The following is a 27,582-nucleotide window of genomic DNA, read 5'->3' as shown; positions in this document are numbered from 1 at the left end:
ATGAATCTGCTGCATTGTAGTCTGTATAACTCTTACAGTAAATTAGTTTTCCTTAAATATTAGCATCATACTGCACATCACCAGCAGGCAGAAGTCATAATAAAGATTTTCACTTTAATATTTACTTGACAGAAGGTCTGAGTGATCACATACTAAGTCACCTGAATTTTTCCACGAAGTGTCATTGATATTAAATTGTGGTGGGTCTTTTTATCTCTCAGCCTCATCAGCTTCTTTGGGATCCCTGACAGATTTCTAGTGGCTTGAACAACACATGCATTATTATCCAGATAGAGGAATTTCACTGATATCCAACAGGAATCTCTGACTTTCCTTCAGTCACTGTCCATTCTGCATGTAACATTACACGTACACATTTGCACGTGCAAATACATACACAGACATGAGCATCTGCTGTGTTGGGTAATATAAGCCTGCACATTTTCATAGCCCATGTCTCTGAAAATGACCCTCAAAAAGTAGGTTAAGCCCATCCCTGTTTCTATATATAAAACTGTTTGTTTAATTGGTGGACTGCACCAAGAATAAATAATGAGGTAACTGAAGATCACTCCCAGAACAGTCAGCTGGGATTGCCTCTGCAAGCCAGAGCTGTCCCCTTGCCTTTGTTGTGCTGTTTGGTGGCTTTGGGTTGGGTTTTTTAATGGTTTCATTGTCTGAAGGTGAACAGCTTTTATCCAACTGCAACTATAGGATCAGTACAATATTTCAAATATGAAGCATCCTGCATGTAAGTGAGGCTCTGGAGTGTTTGTTTACTGATTGTAAAAATTATTCAAAGTTCAAATCCTAAAATTGGGTCACAGATTCTAACCAGATTGGAGATGAGGTTCCTTCCATGCAAAAAAAAAAGGGAAAAAAGAAAAAAGCTTTTAAGTACTCTCAGTCAATTAGGGAATACTGCCACCATATGTGTTTTTAAGGTGTCCTATTTACCTTAAGAAACAACAGTTTAAACTAGGAACTTAACTACAAATTCTATCTCACAAGAAAAGGTCTTAAAAGACTTAAACAGATACAGTAATTAATTTTTCAACTATTTTTTAACTCTTTAGCTGAAAGAGGTTCTAAAGGTTTGATAATAAGAAATTCTCTCCTGTTTTGCTCATGTTATACATTGCTTTGTTTCTTCTGATGTAGCAGAAGTATACAGGGCTCCTCTGTATCTTGGTCTGTGCACTAACAAATAGGTAAGGTACAAAGTAGCAAGCAAAGACCAGAGACAAGTAAAATTACTGCAGGTAACAGGGTAGGCTTGCTCACAGGCTTGCTGGTGATTTCTTATATTAATACAGGAATTGTCTTTTTTAATGACTACGGACATCAGTAGAACTCATGTAACTTGACTTCAGTTGTGGCAGAAAGAATACAACCTCTAGTCAAATACCAAACAGACCATATGAAGAAAGTACCATGCCTGCTTGATAAATTAAGAAATTAAGAGTCTAATTCTGTCATGTACTAGGTGATGTATTTACTTTATCTCATAAACAAGGGGACAGAGAAACGAAAGGGGCATGCCCAAGGTGACACAGAAGGTCTAAGAAGTGTGAAACTGAAACTAGCCACTGACTCATAGATCCATTTATACCTTGAAAGTTTTATCTTTCGCATCCCTTCATATGCTGTTGCTCTTCTGAGATGCTGTTATTTACCAATTTAAGGTAAAAGTCTTAATTTCAGTGTCTAGTGACACTGAGTAGCATACAATGAAGCTCCCTTGATTCCTAGGACTGATGCATCAATTCACCCTAAGCCAGGCTCAGCCACATGCAGAAATGTTCTGCCATCTCCAGTACAGCTTTGGGACTCAACATGACACCTATCCAATGGTGCTGACTCACCAATGAATCAGATTCACCTTACCATCTGGGTTGTCTAACTACTCTGTAGAGAGGAAAGCTGAGGACTGAGTGGCAGCATGGAATTAAGAACTAAGATGTTACTGCTTTGCTGCCAGAAATTTTCAGTTCCAGTTCATGTTCAAAGAGTAGGTTTCAAGTAGTCCAGATCACTTAGTTCAGGCTGGCAGGCAGGCCCCAGCTCAGACCTAGAAATCTGGATTTCTAAGCAACCATAATTATCTTGACCCGTATTGTTAAGGTTATGCTGCTTAAACCAGGAGATTCCAAAACAGGATCAGGGCCAAATCATTTACAATCTGTTTCTATTTATCAAAAAGGTTCGTGTGGACTTAATTTGCTAGTGTGTGTTACAAAATAATGACTAAGTTGAAAGGATTATGAACACATGTTTGGCCTAGAGAGGAAGAGAAAATGCAGCCATCACTTCAATTTCGAAATGTCTTATTTCATCATAAGCTTAACTTTCAAAGCTGACATGGGGATTTTGATACATAAGGCCTTATTCTCAACTAATTGCATCTTAACATCAATTGAAGCTCAAATTAGCAGCTATGTGATTTTTTTTTTAAATGTGTGTAGATGCCAAATGGAGGATCTAGACTTCTTATAAGCACTGTATAAAACAGACTGCTATACAAATGAGAACTTTGTAATCAACTTCAGCCCAGAAAGATGAGGAACTGGGGGAAATAAATGGTTATGCAACCCAGGAAAGAGGAGGAGAAAGAGGAGACTCTTCAGCAGAGGAAACCTGTGTCCTATCCCCTCTTCTTACATTAACACTTTGCCTGTATCTCCTTGCATTTGAGAACATGAAAAACCTATGCTTACTGCACTAGCTATCTATTTAATTATTTGGCAGTTCTTACAATGTACCTCTTCAGGAGTCAAAAGACTTTCTTCAAATGCTGGCAAATACTGCATGCAGCAGACTACTTCATACCAACTGCAAAAAAAAAAAAAAAAAAAGAAGAAAATAAACTCAAATGCCAGTAAAAGAGATTAGGAAATAAGGTAAACACTAAATTAGATATTCAATTATTTACAAATCAGCAGCTTAGATTCTATCTCTATTTCATTTTATTAGAATGCATTATAAGAGTAATTGACCTAAGAAGAATTAGTATTTCCCAGGTCTTTTTCATTGCTTGTAAAGGTTAAACTTCTGCAACTGTGTTTATAAACTGTGCTCTGCCTTTCACAGAATCATAGAATAGTTAGGGTTGGAAAGGACCTCAAGATCATCTAGTTCCAACCCCCCTGCCATTAGCAGGACCACACACATAAGGCCGTGTCACCCAAGGCTCTGTCTAAACTGGCCCTGAACACTGCCAGGGATGAAGCATTCACAAATTCTTTGGGCAACCCATTCCAGTGCCTCACCACCCTCACAGTAAGTTTAGCTTTTATCTAACCTAAACTTCCTCTGTTTAAGTTTGAACCCATTATCCCTTGTCTTATCACTTCAGTCCCTAATGAAGAGTCCCTCACCAGCACCCTTATAGGCCCCCTTCAGACACTTGAAGGCTGCTATGAGGTCCCCACGCAGCCTTCTCTTCTCCAGGCTGAAGAGCCCCAACCTTCTCAGCCTGTGTCATGGTTTGAGCATGTTTTGAGGGTGTTTTTGTTCAAGGTTTTTTTCCAGCCAGGTGGAGGAGGGGAGGCCAGGAGGAAGGAGAGACAGGACACCTGACCCAGGCTAGCCAAAGAGGTATTCCATACCATAGCACATGATGCCCAGGATGGATACTGGGAAAGAGAAGGCAGGAGGAGAGAGCTCTGGAGGAAAATGGAGGAGGGAGCACATGGTGCTCGGCTGGGCAGGGTGGAGTGAGTTATGGGTCGGTGGCTGGTGGGGTGTTGTATTCTTTTCACTTGCTGTTTGCTGTATCATTATTATTTGTAGTAGTAAATGGCAGTAGGGGTTTTGTGTTATGCCTTAGCGATTAAACCGTTCTTATCTCAATCCGTGGGGGCTACATTCTTTGGATTCTCCTTCCTAACTATCCGGGAGTTGGGGGACTTGGTTTAAACCACGACAGCCTGTCTTCATACAGGAGGTGCTTCAGCCCCTGATCATCCTTGTGGCCCTCCTCTGGACTTGTTCCAACAGTTCCGTGTACTTTTTATGCTGAGGACACCAGAACTGTACACAGTACTCCAAGTGAGGTCTCAGAAGGTATCTGTTATCTCTTCAAGCTATCTGTTAACATGGGGAGAGCATAAAATTCTTGCTAACACTGAAGGATTTCCCAAAGATACCAAAATTAATTCATTTATATTGAAATAGTATTCAAATATCTAAATAGTTTCCTAACAAAGTATATGCTGGGACTTACTGTACCCATTAGTTGAATCAAGTAATATCACTGCAACATACTCATATATCAGACTACTTGCTTATCAAGACTATCCCAGTTTTTATAACTAGAAATCAACTTTAGTTCCCATTCCCAACTACTGCTATGCCAAAGAGGTCCAAAATTCTTAACATGGGCATGCACAATTACCGAAAGAAGAACTTGGGCTTTTTTAAATCCCTGGAACCAATATTTGATCATTAACATCTCACAACACTGTACAGTATTTGTCTGTATCCCCATACCACAGGCAGTTCAGAAAGTGCACCAGGTATAAATTGGTAGAGCTTGGGAATACACCATCTGTCTTCCCTGTCCATCCACTTCTCTGTCCAGTGTCAGAGTACCAGGCAAGTCAGATCTCTGGTCCTTTGCAGCAGGTTATTCATATGTACATTGATTATAAAGCCATCATCATTTTCGATAACTCTACTTTTCTTCCTGAATCTCATAAAATAGAATCATGTAGCAGATACTGAGTAACCTGGTCTAGTGGAAGGTGTCCCTGCCCTTGGCAGGGGGTTGGAACTGGATGAGCTTTAAGGTCCCTTCCAACCCAAATCAGTCTAGGATTTTATGATAGATGTACAGATTGGATTTCTTCCTAACTGCACTTTTTGGCAACTCTGTGAAGCAGACACTCACTGTCTCTGCTATGTGAGGTTATGATGCAACTTAACATAATAAAACACTATATGTATGTGTTTTACAGTGCACTCCTTCAGAAATTTCTAACATTCCTTACTTTCATTAGTGCCTATTTACGTATTCATAAACACTGTTCTACTATCTTTATTAAAATGATTACCCTTTCTGCTCATTTACATGGATTTATATGCCACTGAGGCATACAACAAGGGAGATAGATAGTAACTTCTAGGCTTTGAAAACTCAAGTCTTTAAAAGTACTTTTATCAAGTACGAAGTATGATCAATATACGGCAAAAGTCTTTACCAAAAAAACTTCCTACAGTCTACTGTTCTACTCCTAATCAGTATCTTGGCTAATTCATGCTGAACTTTCTTAGCTCCTCAGGCAGAGCAAACCAGTACCCCTACCTGAAGGAGCTCTGCTTTAGGACCAAGAAACAAAGCAAAATGTAACTTTTCTAAATAACTCCCATGCTACACTGTGTCAAAGGTACTTTTTAAAAGTTGACATTCAGCCAGTGAGGAGTACAAACACCCTATCAAAGACTTCTGACTGTTTTTAAGGCAAGATTTCATCTGGTGGCAGATACATAAATCTAATGCTACTTTATAATACAGTATTTATGTTTCCACCCTGTGCGTGCTGAATGATGGCAGTGACAGGTGAATCAAATAGGAAATTTACAGCTTCCCAAATGCTACATCTAAGAATACTTCATTAGCAATATTTATAAAACATTCCTAAATCAAACTGAGGAACAAAAGCATCCCTAAACTCTTTGCAGGGACAAAAAAAAAGGCGGGTGGGGGGCAAAAAAAACAACCCACAAACATATGAAGTCAAACTGTTTGTGAACTAAGGATGAGAAGCTGCAGAGGAGGAGTCAACAGGAAGGATAGATGGTGAATAGTGTTGTTGAGACACAAGTGTGTACTTAACACAACAACCACTTACAGAAACTGCAGCCTGTAACATCCTGGCATCCTTCCTAGGACACCTTTTTGTCTGTTCTGTTCCATACAGATCAGTATACATTACGCAGAGCATAGTGGTACAGAGAACTGAAGAAGCCTGAGCTAGGGCTGTGCAGCTGAATCACAGCTGCATCCGCGTACGTATGATAACAAAACTAGGTTACACGACTAAGCCAGTCACACAGTCCCAAAAACAGGGACATGAAAAGGATGGTGCTTTAAAGGTAGGATGAACATGAATAATTAATTTTCAATGAGTGCAAAATGATGTGATCACCTTCAGATTTCCCCCATCTGTTGCTAAGCAGCATTCTTTAGTCACAAGCTTTGACTTACAAAATGAACAGCAGCCTCCGCACATTTTGCTATTTTTACATTTAAAATTGTTCTTTTGCCAAGCTTTCATTATATTTCAAAATGCTCTAGAACAAAACCAAATGAGCACTGAGATACCTGCATCCCTTGGGAAAAGGCCTCGGTTACTACCTGGAACAACAGCTCACAGACTCTCCAGTCTCCAAAAAGGAATGAAGAGAGCCTCCATCTCCCATGTACCAAAGCAAGTGCTCATATGCCTCTCAGGCCTGAGCTCTACATGAGAAATTGAACTTGCATCAAGGAAAAGGCAAGAGTACCATACATATAGGCTTGTATATTCATCAGTTTCAAACTGCATAAACAAAATCCCAGAACTTTTCCTGTGCCAGTGGTAAATTCATTGTATTAATTCTTTCAATCTATACTAAGGATGTTGTTCACTGATCAGGCCCTGTTCAATGCTCTGGGCATTCTGACAAAATTAAATCAATTACCTCTCTCTGTGTGAGAAATTCTCTTTCATTTAATTAGAAGTAAAGGGCTGGCTGCCAATGTTCCAAAACTAATACCAAACATCCCCACTGCAAGCACCCTCTCTTCAAAGGCTTTGATGCACTACCAAGGAGTTCAGGAATTCTTGAAGGCCAAGAGAAGCAATTGACAGAGTTCTGGATCTTTCACCGACTGTGGGCTACTAATAACCCACACTTAGCTTCCATGCGTCTGCAGTTTAAACACACTACACTGGTAAACAAAATGAGTAATAATTCTAGAGTGTGAACTGACCATCAGCTCTTTTTTGATATTCATGACATCAACAAATTGTCAAGTAGAGTAACACAGGTGGCCCTGTGGTGTATGTGGCCCGGAGCAGAAGATGCCTCCCAAGGAGAGAAAAGACATATTCAATAGTTACAGCAAGTTTTTTCCTACATTTCTATGGAAAAGGCAGAAGGTTTCTAGGTCAGCTAAACTGGCAGCAAGGTGTTATATTAGACTCTTTCCTTGCTAGTCTCTCTACTGGATTGTAGTAAGACAGACTATAGCCACCATCACCAGGGCTTCTTTTTTAGTGTTTTGGGTGGTTTTTTCCCTACTGGTAAAAGAATTACCAGAGATTCTGGAGTCCTCTGCCAAACCACAGAATGTATCATCAACTCTCTGGAAAAACATTTCCCAAAGGGATATCCTGAAAGCTTCCCAAGCCTCCCAGGCTAACTGTAGCAGCCTTTAGAGAGCTAACAATTGCTTCTCATAAAGTCACTGGCCCAAATCCACACATTAGTCTACATCTTTTTGTGTCCTTCCAGATGCCTCAGCACTCAGAGAAGCAACAACTCTACCTGGCCCCATCATCTTGTTATACCCCAAACTCGGAGCAGCTGCATTGATCTGCTGCTGCTTGGGTCATCACTGTTTTGGCAAGGAGTAGTGCTCCTTGAAGAAGATTTGTGTTTTGTATAAAGTAATGTATCAGTAAAATAGCTTTAACAACCTGAACATTTATATTCACTTTCTGCCTGGGAATACCTGCAGACCTACACGTTACACCTACACAAGGCTATGTCCCAAGACAAATTTTTTGCAGTAGCAAGAATCAAGTGCCTTTTTCTCTCTATTTTTGGTATACCTGGAGGAACGAGAAACATTCTTTTTTTTTTTTAAATCTTTGTTCACTTCTTTTTTCCCCACCAACTGCTGAGTAAAAGGACAGGAAGCAGGCAACATATCCTGCAGCCTACGGGTAGGTAGACTCCTGTTGCCAACTCAATCTTATCCCCACGAGCCTCCAATTTGTGCAAAACTTCAGGACCATGTCTGAGACATGAAAGAACAGCAGTCTCTGGCATGCTTCCTCTTGCTTAAAGGAACAGGCAGATGAGGAGAACAGAGAGGCATGAGGAGGCAGCAGGGATGGAATATACACGTTAAAAGGTGGGGCTGCACATACACAAGAGGAAGAACAGGAAAAAAGTCTAATGCAGGCAAAACAGGCTGATACAGGGGGATGCAGGTAGCTCATAGGAGGACATAGCCAAAAAAAAAAAAAGGAAGCTACTAGAAGGATTAAAGAAAAGAACGGGCAGAACTGGATACACCCAGACTACGTATACAGCTGGCAGATTGCAATGAACTGTTTTTCTTGAGCCATACTCCTGGTTTCTGTTTTTTTAGGGCATAACAAGCAACATTTATGGAGTAAATAAAAAAGTTCAAAAAACATAAGTTTGCTGGCTGGTTTGTTTGGTCTTTAATCTAGATAAAGTAAAAGAACAGGTTCTAAGTTTTAAATTCTAGCATTATTAAACATTCAACCATCAAACATAAATGAAAACACAGAATTTAAATGCCATTAATAAATACCTATTTCTTGTGTCAGACTAATCAAGGTTTAGTGCAAGACTGAATTTATAATTTATATAAGTGCTGTTTGTTAGCGGTACAATCTAATGTAGCTAACGCCAATATTAATGAGTTTTAATTATCTTGTAAGATGTAACCCTAAGTGTAATACTGTTTTCTTTTATGAGAAGCCACTGATGACCTCCAGTGAGCTTCATTCAATAAGGTCAGCATAACTACAGTTGGAAATAAAGACTAAAGCTGTTTGCAGGATCACTGCTTCCAGACATTGAGCCCCCCAGTATATAGTATATAATCACTGGACTAAAATCATTGAAAGTTTCTCTAGAGAATACAAAAATATTGTGGCAGAGATAAGGTCAGCCTAATGTTTGTGCAACACAGTTGTTCCAAATTAAAAATGGCTTAGATACTTATTTAACCTACTCCTTTGACCAGTTATTCAGTAGGAGGGTTTTGTGGTTTTTGTTTTGCTTTATTCTTAGCTATGATGCTTATAAATGCTGTCTTTTTCCATTTCCTTGGCATATAAAAATAAGAAGTGGTAGCGTGGTTTACACTAAAAGTCTATCTAGACCAGCATCCTCCCTCTAAGAGTAGGCACCCAGAGACACTTCAGATAAACATTTCCATCCTCTGTTTCTTACTGAACTTAAGAAGTTGCTGGTCTGTGAAAGAACCACCCCTTTTTAACTATGTTGTCATTCTGTAAGACCCTTTGTAACGAGACTGTTAAAAGCTTATTCAGATCCAAATAAGACTGTAACAACAAACCATCTTATCCACTTTCCCCTCAGCTATTTGAAGTAACTCGGAAAGACCTTTGGTGAAAGCTCTTTGGAGAATAGAGTAGTTTTTACCTTGCACAGCATGTTTTGTTCATCTCCATCTCATGCCTTTAAGGAATGTATTGGAATATAATAATTACTATGACACTAACAGAAGCCATAGCACTCACCCTAGTTTGAAAATAGTCTGCTCAATTGTAAGCTACCTGTACTACTGTTCTGTAATCCTGCAAGGTACATGGCAAAACTGTGAAATTCACTCAATGACTTCTACCAAGAAATTAAATATCTCCCATCAAATATGTAGCTGACACTTGGCTTTGGGAGCTGAGGCTAATAATTGCATTTATTTTTCTGCAAGTAATCCAGATCTTTGAGTCTATAACCTGATTAAGCTGATGAAAGAGCACAAATGATAGATATTTGCAAAAGTTAACATATCCCCTACTCAAAGAAATAGGGATTTATCTCCTTCGTAAGTGAAAATAGTAATAGTAGAATGTTACTAGAAAGTTTCCTCTATATCTTCCTTTTCCCCCTAGCTTGGATGTGATCAAAATTTTCTAACAAGCAATTTCTGCAGTCATATCCTGTATTTGAACTTCTCTTCAGCTTCAGTGTTAATTGTTCCTTTGTTGACTATGGAGACTCCATGGGTATGCTGGGAAAACTGGAACTACATTCTGACAAAAATACCTGGAGCAATGAATAAGTATTATAAAATGCTTTTCTCAGCATTTGAATTCTAGTAATGTGTAATTAAACCTCTTAAAAGTTAATCATTCAATAACATTCATGTTGAGCAAAAAATCTCATACCCTATGTACTAATCACAACCTAAACAGTAAAAAAACCAAAGTGGTTCACTAGTGCTCCAAGGTAAAGACAGATCTACAGAAATCCTCTGAAATGCTTCATTTGTAATCTTGTGCAGAAGTTGATTTTACATATACAAACATTATCTTCAGTGCTTCAATGAAGGTGTATTTCCAACATGTTATAAAGCTGCATTAAGCTTTAAAACTTAAATTATTGTTATTATTATTATTATAATGCTTTTTATAATTTACAATTTATAATAATAATTATTAATTATGCCTATAAATAACAAAAACTATATAAAAATTCTTATGTTTAATATAATTCATTTACATGGCATTTCTGTAGAGAGCTGTAGCTGTACAATACACTTCATCTGAGTAGGTGCTAAGCTTATCTCTGAAACAGCATAGATTTGGCTGTTTTAAACTAAGTGCTTCAGTTATTTGTGTTGGCAGATACAGGCTTCAAGTGCTTTCTTAAGAATGATGCTCCAAATGAACATCACAATGCCTGAAGATGAGAGCCATGAAAAAATACTACCTGAAAATGTACACTAACTTTTTTTTTTAATTCTTCACTAGAGTTTACACAGAATGTGGGTTTACTGAGTGGTGTACACAAATTTTCTACCCAGAAGGCTAGTGTGATTCTTTTATACAGTTACTAAATATTTATATATAAGGAAAACAGACTAGAAGAGCTGCAGAATACAGGCACAGTAAGACAATCTTCCTATAAACAACAGTAGCAAGTTAATAGTCAATAATATGATAAATAGTGAATCAGATGCACTGACTATTGCATTACCAGCACTGACATTCCATATTCATCTGAAGCTATATATACAAGCAGCAATGATGGCAAGATATTCTTAACAGTTCTGTGTAACAGTGTCTTCTCCTTATCAACGCATACATAAACTTGTTGGTCTACAACACACAGAATAAATCCTCCCTTTTCTACTATGTTTGAGAAAAGAACTGTTACAAAGCTTCTTGAAAAAAAAAATCAAATAACTGAGGTGTCATATGCAAGATTTTTACAGGTACATCTGAGACAAGTACACTGATGATTATACTCCTGCTGCTCCAGGATTATACTCCTACTCCACCTGTATTTGATATGACTTTGACATGTAAAATCACACAAAACTGTCTGGGTGAATTTGATAATGCTTGTGCTAATTTACAGATTATTTTGTTTTAAATAATGAATTGTCTTTATTAGCAAATCTGAAACCACTGTTTAAATCTCTAGAACCATCAAATTCTTTATATAAAAACTTTACTAAAACTGAAGAGCATTTGTAGTTTCTGAGTAACTTCTAAAATAAAATTTGGTGTAATTTCATTAAATAAACAATCCCGCCCTCAAATACACAGCTTACAATGGCATAATTAAAGATATATTTGTTATAAATCACAACAAGTATTTTTAGTTGTGAATTAATTTGGACATTAAAATATTGATATCATGTCATTGTGTTATGCTTACTTCCACTACAAGAAAGGGAACATGGAGTTCACTGTTTTTTTTGGAGGCAAATGCTGAGTGCTCTAACTGAGCTTTTCAGTACTAAGGAGGAAGTGTTATACACTTCCATGCCCGAGACAGGAAAGGTGGTGCTTAAAAGACAAGAACTATTGTGTCAAGCTGGTACAACCTCTGTAGAGTGATTTTATGGGAGAAACTGTTTTCAAGTAGTTACTTGCTGCTTTAAACATGTCTTCCTTTCCACTGGCTGGTATGACCATGTCGCTTTAGAAAGCACAAATACCTTCAAGACATGAGTCTCAACTGTGTTTAATGTCAAACTTTTCACACACCTTTGCCACTGATACTACAGAATACTAGAAACCCAGAAAAAAACTTATTCCTTCCAAAGTATTCCATAAGATGAGCCACACTTATACCCTTTTATATCAATTAATTGGCAATGCCTTAATGCGTGCAGCAGTTGAAATCACCAGAATTACCTAAACATCACTGTGACATTGAAGAGACTTCACACCTCTTGTACAATGTTCTTGCTTCCCCATATTCTCTACACACTGTAAAGCGGTAATCTGCATTTCTGCAATAACTATGTAACTTCAATTCTTAAAAACAAGATAGAAATATGGTTTACATGTTACTATCACCGGAAATCACAGCAAATCTTTTTATGTTTCTGCATTTAAATGTGTTGGCTAACTTAAAACAAAAAAATAAGGTGAAAAAGCAAACTGAACTTTGTCAACATAATCCCTCTGTAGCAAAGGAATGTCTTGCGTTTTCAGGAAAACAGAAAACAGATAGTTCTTTTTGAATAGAAACCATTCCAAAAGATTAATACAGCACATATTCCTGTTAGTCAGTATACTTGAAGGAGAAAAGAAGCTATAACAATTTCTTTGGCATAATTATCTGACATCCCATCTTCAGAACCATTCACACCAAAAAGTCTTTGCTAGAATTTACATTATAAATCCCCCCAGTTACTGTCAGTTTTGTGTGCACTACTGAATTTGTAGGTGAGGATTTTTTCTTGTTTAATTATTAGTTTTCCTAAAACTTGCTATATAAACCTCTTACTCACAAAAGATTTAAAAATTGGAAAACTTCATAGGAGAGAGCAGCATCAACTATTTAGTGGTTTTGAAGGAGAATATAAGTGCTCTAGGCATGGACATTGGGAAGACCTGGCGAAGCCTGCTTGATTTGTTCTTAGGGAATAAATGTGAAAATTAGACATGTAGCTATGTTCAGTTGAATCCCTGGTTTGTGTGGAACACAAATATTGCTGAATAAGTCTAGAAACATCTTTAATCAAGCTCTACAGACTTCTGATCACATTAAAAGCATTTGTCCATGCAAAAAGGCCTTGAACTAAAGGTATTCCAATACTTGTTCTACTGCCCAGTTCTTGTTAACTGAATGAGTCTCACCTACTTCTCTGATAAGTGCAACTCTTCCTGCTGGTTAACAGCAATAGCTGTTTAGTCTCATGTAATAATTTTCCCTGAACTTAGAGTGTCATTTCTCTCAGTCTGATACAATGATGCTCGGCCACAATAAACATCCATTGAATTTGTATGGTTATCATTTCTCTGTTTTAGCTTCAAAAGTTTCAGAACCTCCTCCGAATAACATAATGGCAAAGCAGGAGCAAAATTTTAACCTCTGAGCCATTAGACAGCTTTGTTCCATTTTCTTGGAAATCTGAAATTTCAGATATACATTGGTTTTATTCAACTTAACCTTAACTGTTTTGTAGTCCTAATTTGATTATTCATGAAGCTATACATGAAGTACTTACTTGTAGGTGCTCACATTTCTGGTTTTTATAGCAGCCTCTCAACTGACCTGTTTCATTTGAAGGGTGACAGAAGTAAATCTGGAATAAATTACAGGTTTTCATCATAACTTTACAGTTCATTGCTAAATTTCTGGGTCATTGCTGGGTTTTTTTCTCAAATGAGATAAAATCTGATTAGCTAACTAATTTAAAGGAATGTAAGAGATATGCACTGTTTTAAAATGCAAAACAAGTAATAATCCTTCTAATTCCTCTCAGTAATTTGAACAAGTAATTCGGTGTTATTATTCTGTAATGAAGCATATCAAAATGTCACTTATCATCTTAAAACTGTAAGAAACTAAAACCTGACTTTTCTTAATGCATGTATGTGTTAATAATAATGGGCCTGATGCAGTGTACATACAGCATACAACTAGCTCAGTTATTAGGCCATTCGATAGTAGAATATTCAGCCCTGTGAGTTCCATGTTGCACAATACGTGCAAGAAATTACTGTGTGCGTGTGTGATCACATTCTGCTTGCAGAATATATGCATATTTTTTCTATTGCACATTCTCAAGCGTACATCACCAGGCTTCCAAAACCTCTTCTAAAGCATGGGGGCGTTTCCTCCTGGTTGTTTTGATGTTTGATCAAGTTCAGTCACCTCAAACGTTTATAGCTAAGCCTGAAGGGAAAACACGAGTTACGAGTCCCACCTTGCTTAGGTGTGTTTGCACGGCGGACGTTTGAAGCCATACTCTGAGTTTTGCCTCGAATTTCCAACTCCTGCGACGGCAGCACCTGAAGGAGAGCTCCGTGGAAGCCCCCCCGGCCTCACCTCCAAAATTCCGCCTAGCGCGGGGCTGGGCCAGGCCGAGCAGCAGGCTTAGCCCGGCACGGCTACCGGCCAGGTGCGCTCAGAGAAGGTATCTGACAGCGGGCGGCGGTCACCGCCTGCGCCTAGAGGAACACAGCGAGGAACGGCGGTAGGGCACGACGGGGCGGGTTACCTCAGCCGTGAGCAGAAACCCCCCCAACCCCACAGAACAACCAAGCACAAGAACCCCCCTTCAGCTACGAGGGCGCTAATACCCGGATGTAACCGCCCCGCCCGCGCCTCCCACACGTGTGAGGCAGCCGCAGAGCGCCCGCGCACGCTGCCTCCCCGCCCCCGCCCGCGGGCCAACCGCCGGGGCGCGCACCCCGCCACCCCCCCAGAGGGCGGTCCCGGCCGCAGAGCTCGCGAGAGGACATGTCCGCGGCGGCGGCGGCGGCGGGGGACGGTGAGGCAGAAAGAGCGGGAGAGACCGGGCGGGAGCGGCAGGGGCAGGGTGCGGGTGGACGGTGCCGCCGCTGCTCGGCCGCGATCGTCCATGCGGGGGGTGAGGGGGGAGCCTCGTCACGTGACTGGAGGGGTGGCCGCGGGGCCGCCGCCTCAGAGGGGCCAGAGGGCGGCGAGCGGCCCCCTGGAGACAGCGGTACCCGCTGGGCCTGTGGTGGTCTGCGGGCCGGCACCGCCCGCGAGTGGCCGCCGTGCGCGCTGCCACAGCCATCTTAAGGAGGCTGAGGCGTGTGGGATCGCGCCTCGCCACCCTGGCTCGGCGCCAGCCCCTCGCTGCAGGAGCGGGGAAGGGCAGGGTCCCCACAGGGCCCGATCCTGGGGACAGGGCTAAGCGCGGCCGCGTCCCCTTAGACGGGCCGCTTCGCGGAGCTGCCCCTGTGGTCCCGCAACCTCTCGCATCGCGTTCGGAGATCTGCCTGACCCGGCTTCTGCCGAGACCACGCTGACAGACTTGTCTTGTGTTGCACTACGGCCGCAGATTTATTATTAATTATAATTATTATTATTAATAACAATTCAGTAAGGCACACAAAATGCTGGGAGAGGTACGGGGACTGCGATTAAAAAGGTATAACTGCAGGTCCTGGCCTTAAAAATAGGTGCATTGAAATGAAAGCTTTTTCCTTTTCAAAGTAGTGAAGTCGAGACCGCTGGCCTTGGTGACCCACATCACACAACCATAGAGTGTGTTCCCTTACCGGTTAAAAGAGCAGATGCCCTTTTACCAGGCTGTTAAAGAGTTTGGTTTGTTACCTATGAAATACAGAGATTTTAGATGGCGCTTGGCTGGAAAGTAACCAGTGTGCGTCTGCAGTAGTCGTATGCGCAGATGTCTCAGGTGCACTTAAATCGACACGTGTGAGAGACGCTCTTTGGAGTGGAGATAGCATGGCAAAGAGCTGTGCTGCAGTGCCTTTCCTTTGTGCCAGCAAATACATTTGCCTTCATTCCGTTTGTATGGGTTTTGTACTGGTTTCTAGGTATGCAGTGTAGAAAACTGCTGTTAACGCTGTCTCAGTGCAGTCCAGAGAGGTAATACTGGGACTTTATGGCTGCAGTATGCAGTGTAGCTGAAATAGAAGCTACAGGATTAAAAACAAACAAATTTAATCATGAAGTAAGCATCAAAAATCTACCTTTTCATGCATATCATATAGGCAGCACCATGAAATCTCATGGTTATCAATAAGTCCAAAAAATTTACCATCAATCACCTTTTAAGAAAAACTCAGCTTACACCATTCTGAATACAGCATGTTCTAAAGTTCTTGTTTACGGGAAGGCAATTGCATTTCTTAAACACACTATATCTTTCCCTTCATGATGGAAAAATGCCCAGGTTTTGAATTAATTGATGTTTTAAAGCCTTCAACAAAGGTGCAGCTGGCATTTCATGAGATTATTTTCTTAATGTTTGACATTTTATCTAGTTCCTTCCTGAGGTTTTTTTTCCTATGTAATTAGTTAGGGCAAATTATTATTTTTGTGGTATAAACTTACATTCAAAGTACGACAGAGTTCTGTGTGGTAATCACACCAGTTATAAAGAAAATAAAAGCATGTGGAAGCTGAAAGTCCTTAGTATGTTTGGAAGTGCAGAGCGACTTTGTCAGTTTGGCTGTATTTGGAGAAATGTGCAGCACTGACCTTGATACAGGGGAATTTTTAAGAGCAGTCATACAGTAACTTAAAAATCGCCTTAATATTTACTTTTTTTGATTTACAGGCTTCTGTTGAATGAGTTACTATTATAAACAAAGTTGAAAGGTGGAGCTTAATATACAGATATTCAAACAAATTCAGGGGGTTTATGTGTAAAATATTCAATGAATTGTAGCCCTTCCTTGTTAGCCTAGAAATCAAACAAGATAATTGATGAAATTATGGATTAATATGATATTGAATAGGAAGTATACTTAATTATGGGTTTGAGGGTTTTCTTGTTTTTTTAAAGTGTTTAGATAAGTATTGGAAGGAAGAGGCAATACCTTTTATTGCAGGCCATTTATTTTTTCAGGCCTTTTGGTGTGCGTTTTTGGTCTTGGAACCTCTTCCTCTTGGGTTTTGGATTGTTTTTTTACATGTTTAGGTTTTAACCTCTTCCACTGATACATACAGAAACCATCACAGCAGCCTCAGCCTTTGGCCATGCAAACTTTTAGATGAAGAAAACCCTCTGCTTGTTAGGATTCATCTTGGAACAAAAGCAACATTGCGTGGCTGAGCAATGTATGGGACCTCTTTGGCCAACAACCAAGCTCAAACTGGAAAACCTCATTAATGTTTTATGAAACAGCATGTAATAGATACCAACCTTAAAGATAACTGATTTTTTTTAAACTTTTCTGAATTTGGTGTGCAGAAGGTTTGCATTGACAAAATCATATGTTTCTGTAGATACATATACGTGCACACATGCTCTAAAACATAAATGAAATGTTGATGACAGAACAAACATCAGTTGTTGTCATAACATAAAGCCAAAATGTGGTTATGGACATTTTCCTTTTTCGTTAGAGAGGTTCCTTTGTATTGGAATCTGTAGAAAGCTAATATATATTTCTGTTATGAAATGACTTCATAGTGCGTAGATATAATTGGTGCTTTAACTTCCAAGTGTAAAGACATTCCAGCTCTAATGAATGGGACTTGAAGGAGCTAAGACTGGTCTTGTATATTGCAGCTGAATTAAAAAGAGCACTTGTTCTTCCCAGAGGTAATTGGAAAGACAAATAATTAGTGTGTTAGAATTTGAGTAGTAATACAAAAGGTGCTAAAAATTACCTTGAAATTAGTTTAAGTTTTTTGACCTAGTACAATACTTTAACATCCGCAATACTGAAAAAAATTAGAAAGAGCAACTTGTATTCTTAAAGTTTAAATTTCATAAGTGGAATACAGTTTGCAACTTTTAAAATAAGGAATTCTTGAGACATTTTTGTGATTTTTGTTTTTCCTGTCTTTACTTTCCAATTGACCAGAAATGTGCTGAAACAGACACTGCAGAAGGAGGCTAGAGATACGAGGTAAGTGCTGTATATTACACTAAAACTTTATAGTTACAGGGTTTTTTTATAAAGCCACTACTTACAGTGAGCAGTCTCACTTTAAGTTGTGCTGGGTATATAATCCTGTTAAAATTGAAGGTTTTCCAGAAAATACGTTCTCATGCAAACAGGAATTTGGATATCTGTACTACCTGTGTTACATTAGCTAAGAGTAAGTTATTGTGATGTTTTTGGTTTGCCATTTGATGAGTTGTTTTTAATCACCTCTTAGAATTTTGACTTATTAAATAAGTCTTATGTTGATTAAATTATATTTTCTCATTTTAAAAGGACTGTAATGCTTGCAAACCTTTACAAATTATGTTAAGACTTTTTCCAAATGCTAATATTTTTTGTATTGGTAGGTAAAACTTTGGCCTGTATAGCATTTTGTTGATTTTTGATTCAGGCTAGTACCAGCATAGCACCAGAGCATGTCACAGCACTTCCAAAGTTCACCAGACCCAATGTGTTTTGATTAAATAAATCTAGGTATAATGAGGAAACTTCCTTCTTGAAGGACGTAATGAAGAATGTTTAATGACTGCTGACAGAATTCTGTTTCAGTAGGTATTAGGAAGGGACCCAAGCAGCTTAGTAAAATAAGGAACTTGGGTTATGTCAACTAAAACATTCTCATTTCTGGAACTGTGTGCCTCTCACGTTTAGTTGGTACCTAAATGGTGAAAAGTGTAATCCTACTCCCTCCCTCATCATCTTTTCTATGGGGAAGAAGGGCTTTGTTGGGGTTAAGGGGTTGATTTATTTCAGAATAACCAAGACAGAGCATCAAGCTTAATGCCTCCTTGATAATTTTTACTGAGTCCCCTCTAAGGTGAACTAGAGCACTGGCTCCACCTCTACAGAAAAAAAAAAACAGTGCACACAACTTCCATGGCTAACTGCTCCAGAGAAGGGAGGAACAGCAAGATGTACAAAACTTCCTGGATTTCCACAGAAGTTGGGATGTATCTGGAGCATAGATGTATTCCAGTGAAGCCCAGAACTGTAGGGGTAGGCAAAAAATTAGCAGCTGGAAACACTTAAAGACGGGAGCTTCCTTTAACCTGAAGGTAAAGTGTGCTTTAGGATTGCATTCAGGCTACATAAAGAAGAGCTGGTTTGATTAGACTTGGCAAACCAGTTCATTTCATGTCCCTGCTTAGTAAATCTGCAACCTTTGTTTCTTACTGTGAATATAGCTGTTACTTTTTTAGCAGCATGCCTAAAAAAAGAGATCCACAACTGAAATCAAGCCTGTTCACACTTGACATGACTTGAATGTTTCATGTTTGCTTCTTTAAATGAGATTATTCTGTGTTGTGTTGAGCACAGGGAACCAATATTGCTGCCATTGTTTCTTCAGAATTTTTATCACCTGAAGTTCAAGAGCCTAAACTGCATTATATTTATTATGGAATAAAACTTTTTCAAACTTTTGTTCTGCGTTGAAGATTGACAGCTGCTGAAAAACTACTCTTCGAGGTTGTTGAGGCTTTGTTGGAGCCACAGACACAAAAATCTTCCATATCATGAAACTCCAAAGCAAATGCACATTACAGAGTTTATTAAAGTGTTCGGATTACTGTTATTAAATCCAGATGTTAATGTAACGGGTTTGCACTTGTGCAATAAACTGAATCTCTATGATTGTTGACTCAGTAGACAGTATTTTAAAGTTTCATGTTAGGGTACTTGGCTAAAGCCATTAATTAAATGTTTGAAAACTGGCTTAAACCTGGGCATAAGGCCAAAAACAACAAAGTGAGAGAGAAATCATGGTTAAGCTCAGTTTTGATCTTCACACTGACTAGTGAAATACAAATGAACAAAAACGCTAAAAATAAGGACAAAACCCACTGGGTTTCTACCCTTCTCCAACTGTGAATTTATGAGAGGCCCAAATTTATGTCTCTGAAAAGGATGGACAATTATATTTTTATTTCCACTTTTTGTTTCTAATGTCAGAAGTCTGTTGGAATGCTGGGGAGCAGTTTGCTGAAAACTTGATTACAGACTCTAGAGACATGAAAATTAGTTTGCCAGTAATTCTTTATTAGAAATGTAAAAATAAATAGCTCATAAAAATTTAGCAGAGAAACTCGTTAATAGAAGTCAAGTTAGCATGTTCCAGTAAAGTCCAGTTAATACCCATAAATGGTTCTTGTATATCACGAAGTGGTAAGTTTCTAAGTATTTCCTATACAAAAGCAAAATAAAATAGAAGCATAGAATGTGAGCTACTGCTGTTCTCTGTAATTACAGTGCAGCCTCAATTCCTAATTTTGTTCCCCTTTTTTGAAAATGAGAATGTATTGTTTGGTAAAGTGTCATCCAGAGAAGCTTTAAGCATGTGTTTATGAGACTGACTGGGTTGCAGAAAGTGGAACACATGCTTAAAGCTTTTCAGAATTTAGAACCATGTGTTAGTAAAGCTTCAGGAAAGTAATAGTTGTGACTTAACACAAGCAAAGAAATCTGTGTATGAATGTCACTTTCACACTGACAGATTTTCAGTGTAAATTGTGAGTTATGGTTTTAGTAAGTGTTTATACTTAAATGTTATGTGAGACAACACATGATGTCACCATTACCTCATTTTGTGTTTTAAAACATTGTGTAAGTAGTATGTGCTACCAGTATTTTGTATGTTGTGAATGAGCCATCTTCCTCAGCGTGGTGTTGTTCTTGTAAGTGTCTTTCGAAAGTGTGAAATCAAAGTGTGTTGGTGCTTCTGTAATCTCTCCTTGGTGGTAACTGAGCAGACAAGGGCCTCGGAATGTGGGTCCTTCAAAAGTGGAGCTTGCTGAATATACTGAGATCACTATACAGAAATTAATGGGATCTTTATGTTAATTGGACTTGGTCTGAGGCATTCCCTTTTTGTATTATTTTAGGAGGTTTGAATGGACTAATAAATCTCTCAAATATTTTGGAGCATTTATTTTTTTTCATTGTTACTGTTACTTGATACATTAACTTTTTAGGATTTTCTCTTTTAAAAATACCATTTAAAAAATAAATCTTTCAGTGGAAAATACAACTCAAGACAGGTAACCAAAGGAAATGCCTTAGCGTTTTGCTAATGATTTTCAGTGTGTAAGCTGTACTTTTTGTGCAGCTGTGTTCTTTATAAATATACTTAGTACATTTATATATATATATAATTATATATATAAATACAGCTAGTATTTTTATAAGGGTTTTGTTAAAGCCTTGTGAACTATCTGAATTACGAAATAATTTTTAAGATCTTAAATCAGCTCTTGACACCGTTTAATAGTGATGTGTCAGATTTGCTGTTAATTCAGATCAATGAAGTATTGGGTTTGGATGGCAGTATGCTTGTTCACATATTTTCCTCTCATGGTTATGGTTGTGCTTGCTTTACATCCAACAGGAGGAAATAAACGGTTGTACATTTCTTTAGTAGGAATGTTCTGAACACAGATAAATTCGGACTCTCATTGGTTGAGTGTTTCTGTGCAGCAGCACTGGCTATGACATTGAATGCAAAATTCTCAATGAAGAGGTGTGTTTGCACATCAGTACTCTTTAAGTTTTTCCACTGTTATAAAGTTCAGGGAGGGCGGGGGCTTAAGTAAAATTGCAGAATTGAATGCTTGTACTTAAGAGGAGTAGATGAGCTTGTGCTGATTAATGTGTCTTTGCAAACCTCTACCTTTTCTTCTGGTAAGAAATCCAAAACTTAAATACACTGCAAGCATGGAAGTGCTGATACTACCTGCTATCCCTGAATGCTGAGGAATTGCTCCAAAAGCAAAGGGTGGTCAATTAACAGGTTGTTTGTTTGGGACTTGTAGTTATTTCTTTAAAAAATTCCAGTATTTCTGTAGTTTGGCTTATACAGTTTAGGTAAATATTGAGAATAATCATATCATCATCATAAAACTGTGTGTGAAGCTACAGGAGTGACTGAAAACCTCACCATTTTCTAATTAATGTATTCAGCACTGTATTTTGATTTGGAGTTTCTCAAAAGCAGAAGGGTTTTAATACCTGGTTTATAAGTGAAGAACTAACTCATTGTGTTTCCAGTAAACAATTTCAAAGAGTTATTACTTATTATACAGTCATATGGATTATATACAGTAATGTTTGTTTATATTAATGTCAAACAATACAGCAGTATTCACATCCTTGTGCTTGGTGTAAGATAAAGGTTTTAAATGCTATCAGTTTCTGCAAAATGTAAACCATCTTTATGGCTATAGGAATTATAAATCTTCAACGTGAATCGAGCTTTAAATAACTCAGTCTACATCTACATCTGTAGACAATTTTAACCACCAGTAGAACTGGTGATTTCTTCTGGAATCAGATCAGCATGGTGAGGCAAACTGCTCTTGCTGTGATAGATCCAGTTTGAGTGGTTAATGGCTCACTCTTTCTTCTGCCATATGTTCCATCCTTCCTCTGTTCTGCCAGTTTTACCATTTGACTGCTCTTTGACCAGGTCCTTCCAATATCTGAAGGGGGCCTACAGGGATGCTGGTGAGGGACTATTCATTAGGGACTGTAGTGATAGGACAAGGGGTAATGGGTTGAAACTTAAACAGCAGAGTTTTAGACTGGATATAAGAAAGAAATTCTTTACTGTTAGGGTGGTGAAGCACTGGAATGGGTTGCCCAGGGAGGTAGTGAATGCTTCATCCCTGGCAGTGTTCAAGACCAGGTTGGATGAAGCCTTGAGTGACATGGTTTAGTGTGAGGTGACCCTGCCCATGGCAGGGGAGTTGGAACTAGATGATCTTAAGGTCTTTTCCAACCCTAACTATTCTATAATTCTATGATCTGTCTGTAGGTAGGTTTTTGGAAGCCTAAACCAAGCCTTATGCTGACTGGCTGAGGAATGTTGTCGAGAGAAGAGGATATATTAAGGACGGATGGTATACAGAGCATTTTTGAGAAGTAGGGTAGAAGTTGAGATGAAAAGTGTTTCAGTGATAAATGGAGGTTAAAAAATTAGAACATTCAGGAAGAGGAATTGAGAGGGAAAGCAAGTAGTGAAATTATAAGACCCAATGCCAGAGAAGAAATAATGAAAATACGCCAAGAGCAAAAGAGAAACCTGGGCTGTACTAATTCTGTCTGACCAGATAATGTCTAATGAATACCTTGTTTTCATCACATTATTAGTAGTTTTCCAACAGGGTTGCTAATAAAACTTTGTAGTATTTTGTTGGTATTTGTTTTTGTGGTGGTTGTTTTTGGTTTGCTGTGGTTTTTTGGTAGGCTTTTTTTTTGTTTTGTTTCGTATTTTTTCTAAAAAATGTGTTTTGTGCTCTTAAAAAAAACCCACAAAACAGAAGTACATCTTTGAGGAAAGAACAGTATTGTGTCAAATTTTCAGCCTTTTTTTACTGATTTATTCGTGGCTAAATACATTGAGTGTTAGTAAATGTGTCTAACCTAAGTGTTTTGAAACATATTTAACCCCAAGAAATTATGTTTGACTGTTAAATGACGGCAGTGTCTTACACATCAGAAGGAATACAAAAGCAGGTATGTATGCTGCTTAAGACCAAAAATGCCTAGTACATAAATAAAATTATTATGTGCGAGAGAAATTATGGCTTGAAGTGTTTTTAGGCTCGTGAGCTTGTAAATTGACTGTTACTCTAGTCTTGATATGTTTATGAAATGTTCAGTAAGAGCTTTTCCATTAGCATTGTGCAGAAGAATATTAGGAAAATTCATTAAAAATATTTCAGCCTGTATTTTAAGGATTCTTTTGGTTTACTGAAGCTCATGAAATTTACTCCACATTTGAAGTACATTTTCAGCTGAGGAAAGAGAACTATTCAGCCACATAATTTACTGAAACATAATAAAGGTGATACTCTTTGTCCTTTGGTTCAGCTTCTCCATTCTACCCCTACCAAAGCTTTTTGCCTGCTTGGGTTTGTTCTCCTCAACCATTTGAGTTGATGTTAGCCATGTCAGCCAAGGTAGCTCTGCTCAGATTCATTCAGCTGATGGAGCACCCTGTGGGTAAGGAGCACCCATGCCAACAGCCAACCACACAGTGAGGACAGGATCAGCCTAACTGGAAATGAGGTGGTGAAAATCAACCAAGACCTGGTGATTTGGTCAGCCAGCACATCTAGCAGTGGGCTTGGTGGGTCTAATGGGAATGCCCTGTATTTAGTCACTGTGCCCCTGCCCCTAGTTAGTAACTACAGTTTAATTTTTGTAATAATTGGAAGATGATACACTAGTGGGGCATGTGTTCCATGTTGAATTAAGGAATAAGCTTTAGTTAGAGATGTTTAAGTTCTGTATTAATAAGGTAGTGTTTTATTAATACAGCAGACTTCAGCAATGGTGTTTCCTTGTTAATTCAGAAATAGCCCATTCTTCAAATTGAGGGGTGGGTACAGACTGTCTCTTTTTTACACTCACTCTAATTTGATCCTTTGTGTTACTACTTTCATCATAAATTGCTAAATACTATTTTCCTTTAAGATGATCCTTGGGAGTAATTAAGTCTAAACTGAGTGAAGGAAATAATCTGTTGCAGTCAGGCATTCTCACCTTTAGGTCTAAATGTGAAATATCTGTCTTTAAATAGAGGAAGCCTTTTTTCTGTGTTGCTTAACTTTTTGCTGAGTGGTTCTTCATGATAACTATTCCTGAAGGTCATTGTGTTTGTTTCTTGATCAGCTTATTTATAGTTACCACCATTTCTGCATAAACAGAGGACTTTCTCCTTTATAACTGAGGGAGATGAGAATTATGATTGTTTTTTAAGGGAAAGGTATAATTTTTTTTTCTACTTCAAGTTGTAGTATGAGAAAATCCTGAGAAATACAGAATTTACATGTGTTACAGCTGTTACATTTAGTAACTGGTACAGAAATGTACTGTAAACAAATTCATGGTCAACATCTATCCATTTATTTATTTATTTTTAAACAAGCATCTTTGTGGGGAATGAAGTATTGGAACACACAATAGTTGGAGAGATAAGACTTCTTTGAAAGTGGCCTTAGGCAACATAAACTCTCCTGACTCGGAATTTCTGCTCTGTTAGTCTTTAGCTAATTTCAGTAAAGAAAATGGAATTTGAGTTCATTTTAGCTTTGGAGATCGTGAGAAATTGGTTCTTTAAGCACTGAGGGCATGGACTGTGGATTATAGCATTAAACTGTTTTGAACATTAGAGTTTTCAGGCATCATACTAATAACATTTTTTCTGGTTATTTTAGAATATGGGTGTTGATCTGGGGATTAAGTTTGATCAGTTATAATCTTGGTTCTGTGTTTATAAAAAACAGTAAATGATCTTCCTTCCTGTTGTCTTACTCTGTTCACAGAGAGTATTATGGGCCTTGTTGGAAGAAATGTTCTCAATTTGAGAAGTAAAAGTTTGGCTTTTTTTTAGTAAAGATTTTGTAAATTTTGTCTTTAACAAAATTTATTTATTTTTATGTTAAAGTCATAATACTTCATTTGTGGTATGTCCTTGTGCTTAATGTGCAATGTTTAGGAAGCTGGGGCCTGGAGGATTGTGGTTTGGGGTTTTTTTCTACTTGAAAATATCCTTAAATGCATGGAATTAGCATCTTTTTAGTATGCATCCTTATTGGAACTATAAAACCCCTCACTTTAACTCTTGGGAAGATACTGCAAGGAGTATATCTATTACAACTGATGTAATTGCATTCACATTCTGACCTTTTGTCGCTATTGTGTAAAAAATTAGGCTGCTTAATATGATGTGGGATTTGAACAGTTGTGCAGTAGTTCACTGCAAACCAAATGCAATGTGACACTATTTCTGTTTGCTTACAGGCAGGGTGTAGCAACTGCTCTTTAACCCTGCTCTGTCAATAGGTGAAACTTGGAGAAAGTATCAGCTGAAGACTGAGGAGGGAAGAGGTTGTCCTCAAGCCATGAATCTAAATGAAAGCTGGTATACAAGTGAGGAAACAACTGTGCTTTTTCCATTTTAAATGCTTTATAAAGTTCATAATACAAAGGAGTAAATAAACATACTTGCCCAGTTTCAGTAGCAGCTTTGGCTATCAGAAATGAGAAGTATATTGACCTCATTCTGGCTCCAGGATTATGATGAATACAGTGGAGAATAATTTACATATGTTGAATAGAAGAGTTGACAATAGCATAGGAACTGCTGGAAGTTTGTGTCACTGCCTCTGTTCAGTTGAGAAGAATGAGCATGTGTGCAATGAATATATGTGTTTAATGTATGTAGCTGTCATTTATCTTTGGGAGCACTAAATCTTACGGTTGTAGCTCACCCAATGGTTTTATCTAAGCAGGACAGCAGCGCTATTAAAAAAAATCTTAGAACTTCCACAACCATTTTAATGAGCCCTTAATGGTACTTCTGTTGCTATTCAAAATGGGTCACATCCTCCAATGTAAACTGAATTGTTGAGAAGAAGAGGTGGCCCCTTGAACTTGTGAAATTTTTATTATTAGGCCTCTGTTTTCTTTCAAGTTCAGCGTAGGGCCAAGAGGATGATCAGGGGACTGGAGCACCTCCCATATGAAGATAGGCTGAGAAAGTTGGGGCTGTTCAGCCTGGAGAAGAGAAGGCTGCAGTGGAGACCTCATAGAAGCCTGCCGGTATCTGAAGGGGGGCCTATAGGGATGTTGGAGAGGGACTCTTCATTAGGAACTGTAGTGATAGGACAAGGGGTAATGGGTTCAAACTTAAACAGGGGAAGTTTAGGTTAGATATAAGGAAGAAGTTCTTTACTGTAAGGGTCTGAGGCACTGGAATGGGTTGACCAGGGAGGTTGTGAATGCTGCATCCCTGGAGGTGTTCACGGCCACTTTGGACAGAGCCTTGGGTGATAATGGTTTAGTGTGAGGTGTCCCTTCCCATGGCAGGGGAGTTGGAACTAGATCATCTTAAGGTGCTTTCCAACCCTTAACTTTTCTATGAGTCTATGAAATAGAACAGAGGAGAAGATTAAATACATATAGTAACTTGCAAGGTAAACTCAATCATTTGGGACAGTTAAATACGTATCATAATGCACTGCCATGCTTTTTACAGGGTGGTAACATCATAAATAAGAAGAGAACAGAAAAGTGTTCCAGATGAACTCTTTATGCACATAGCATAAATCAGATAAAGAATGCGTGGCAAATAGCTGCCACTTAAGAGGTAGAGAAAGATGATTTTTGTCTTTCTTTAAACATTAATCGGGCACCTTCCAAGCTTTTCTTTTGTCCATTAGCGGGTTATGTTTTACAAGTCTTAGTTTCAGAAGTTAAGAGCAACAAGTTGACTGGTTTCCATGGGTGCTAATTCAACTTATTGTAGCGGTTTTAATATGTGAAAGCAGCTGTGTTGGTGGAAGCCAATATGCAGCAAAAGGTTTGTGAGACAGATTTTCTAAATTGTCCTAAGGTTGGAATTAGGGGGTGAACTGAGTATCATCTGCACATGTGCACTGGATTGCAGTTCAGACATAAGCATCATGATATTTGCAAGAGCCCCTCAAATGGAGCTGCTGGTAATCCCTACTTCTGCCACATTATTTTGAATTCATGTACTTAGTTTATTGCTGAATCTGACTAATAAATTCTGTCCTGTAGAAGCTGATTGTATTTTTTTAAGAGGTCAAGTATCAGTATTTGATAAACCAAATATTTTAATAATATGTTGCTGATCTCTGTAACAGTGTATAGAAATAAGAAGCAGCAAACTATGTATCATCAAGAAATATAATATTATGGAAAT

The 27,582-nt window shown here is 38.4% G+C and overlaps 1 protein-coding gene and 1 long non-coding RNA gene across 3 annotated transcripts in view; one reads left to right on the top strand and one right to left on the bottom strand.

Annotated features, from left to right (window-relative positions):
* LOC115946756 (uncharacterized) overlaps positions 1–14,544 on the bottom strand; it is a 29,315-nt gene extending 14,771 nt beyond the window's left edge. Inside the window, exons 1-3 of one of the 2 annotated variants that reach the window (XR_004080792.2) lie at positions 14,165–14,544; positions 13,463–13,540; positions 2,763–2,832 (exon numbers count right to left, since the gene is read on the bottom strand). This is a non-coding gene — a long non-coding RNA (uncharacterized lncRNA). The remainder of the gene's footprint in view (positions 1–2,762; positions 2,833–13,462; positions 13,541–14,164) is intronic. The other variant, XR_004080791.2, reaches the window with a different exon arrangement.
* A 56-nt stretch (positions 14,545–14,600) lies between these two features.
* The window catches only part of MRTFB (myocardin related transcription factor B), a 79,972-nt gene continuing 66,990 nt past the window's right edge, over positions 14,601–27,582 (top strand). The window contains exons 1-2 of the mRNA XM_034065508.1: positions 14,601–14,731; positions 17,772–17,816. The gene's annotated coding sequence lies outside the window, so the exon portion shown is untranslated. The remainder of the gene's footprint in view (positions 14,732–17,771; positions 17,817–27,582) is intronic.

This window comes from Melopsittacus undulatus, chromosome 8 (assembly GCF_012275295.1).
Source record: "Melopsittacus undulatus isolate bMelUnd1 chromosome 8, bMelUnd1.mat.Z, whole genome shotgun sequence".
NCBI classification, from domain to species: Eukaryota; Metazoa; Chordata; class Aves; order Psittaciformes; family Psittaculidae; genus Melopsittacus; species Melopsittacus undulatus.
This window is presented reverse-complemented; position numbering and strand designations above follow the sequence as displayed.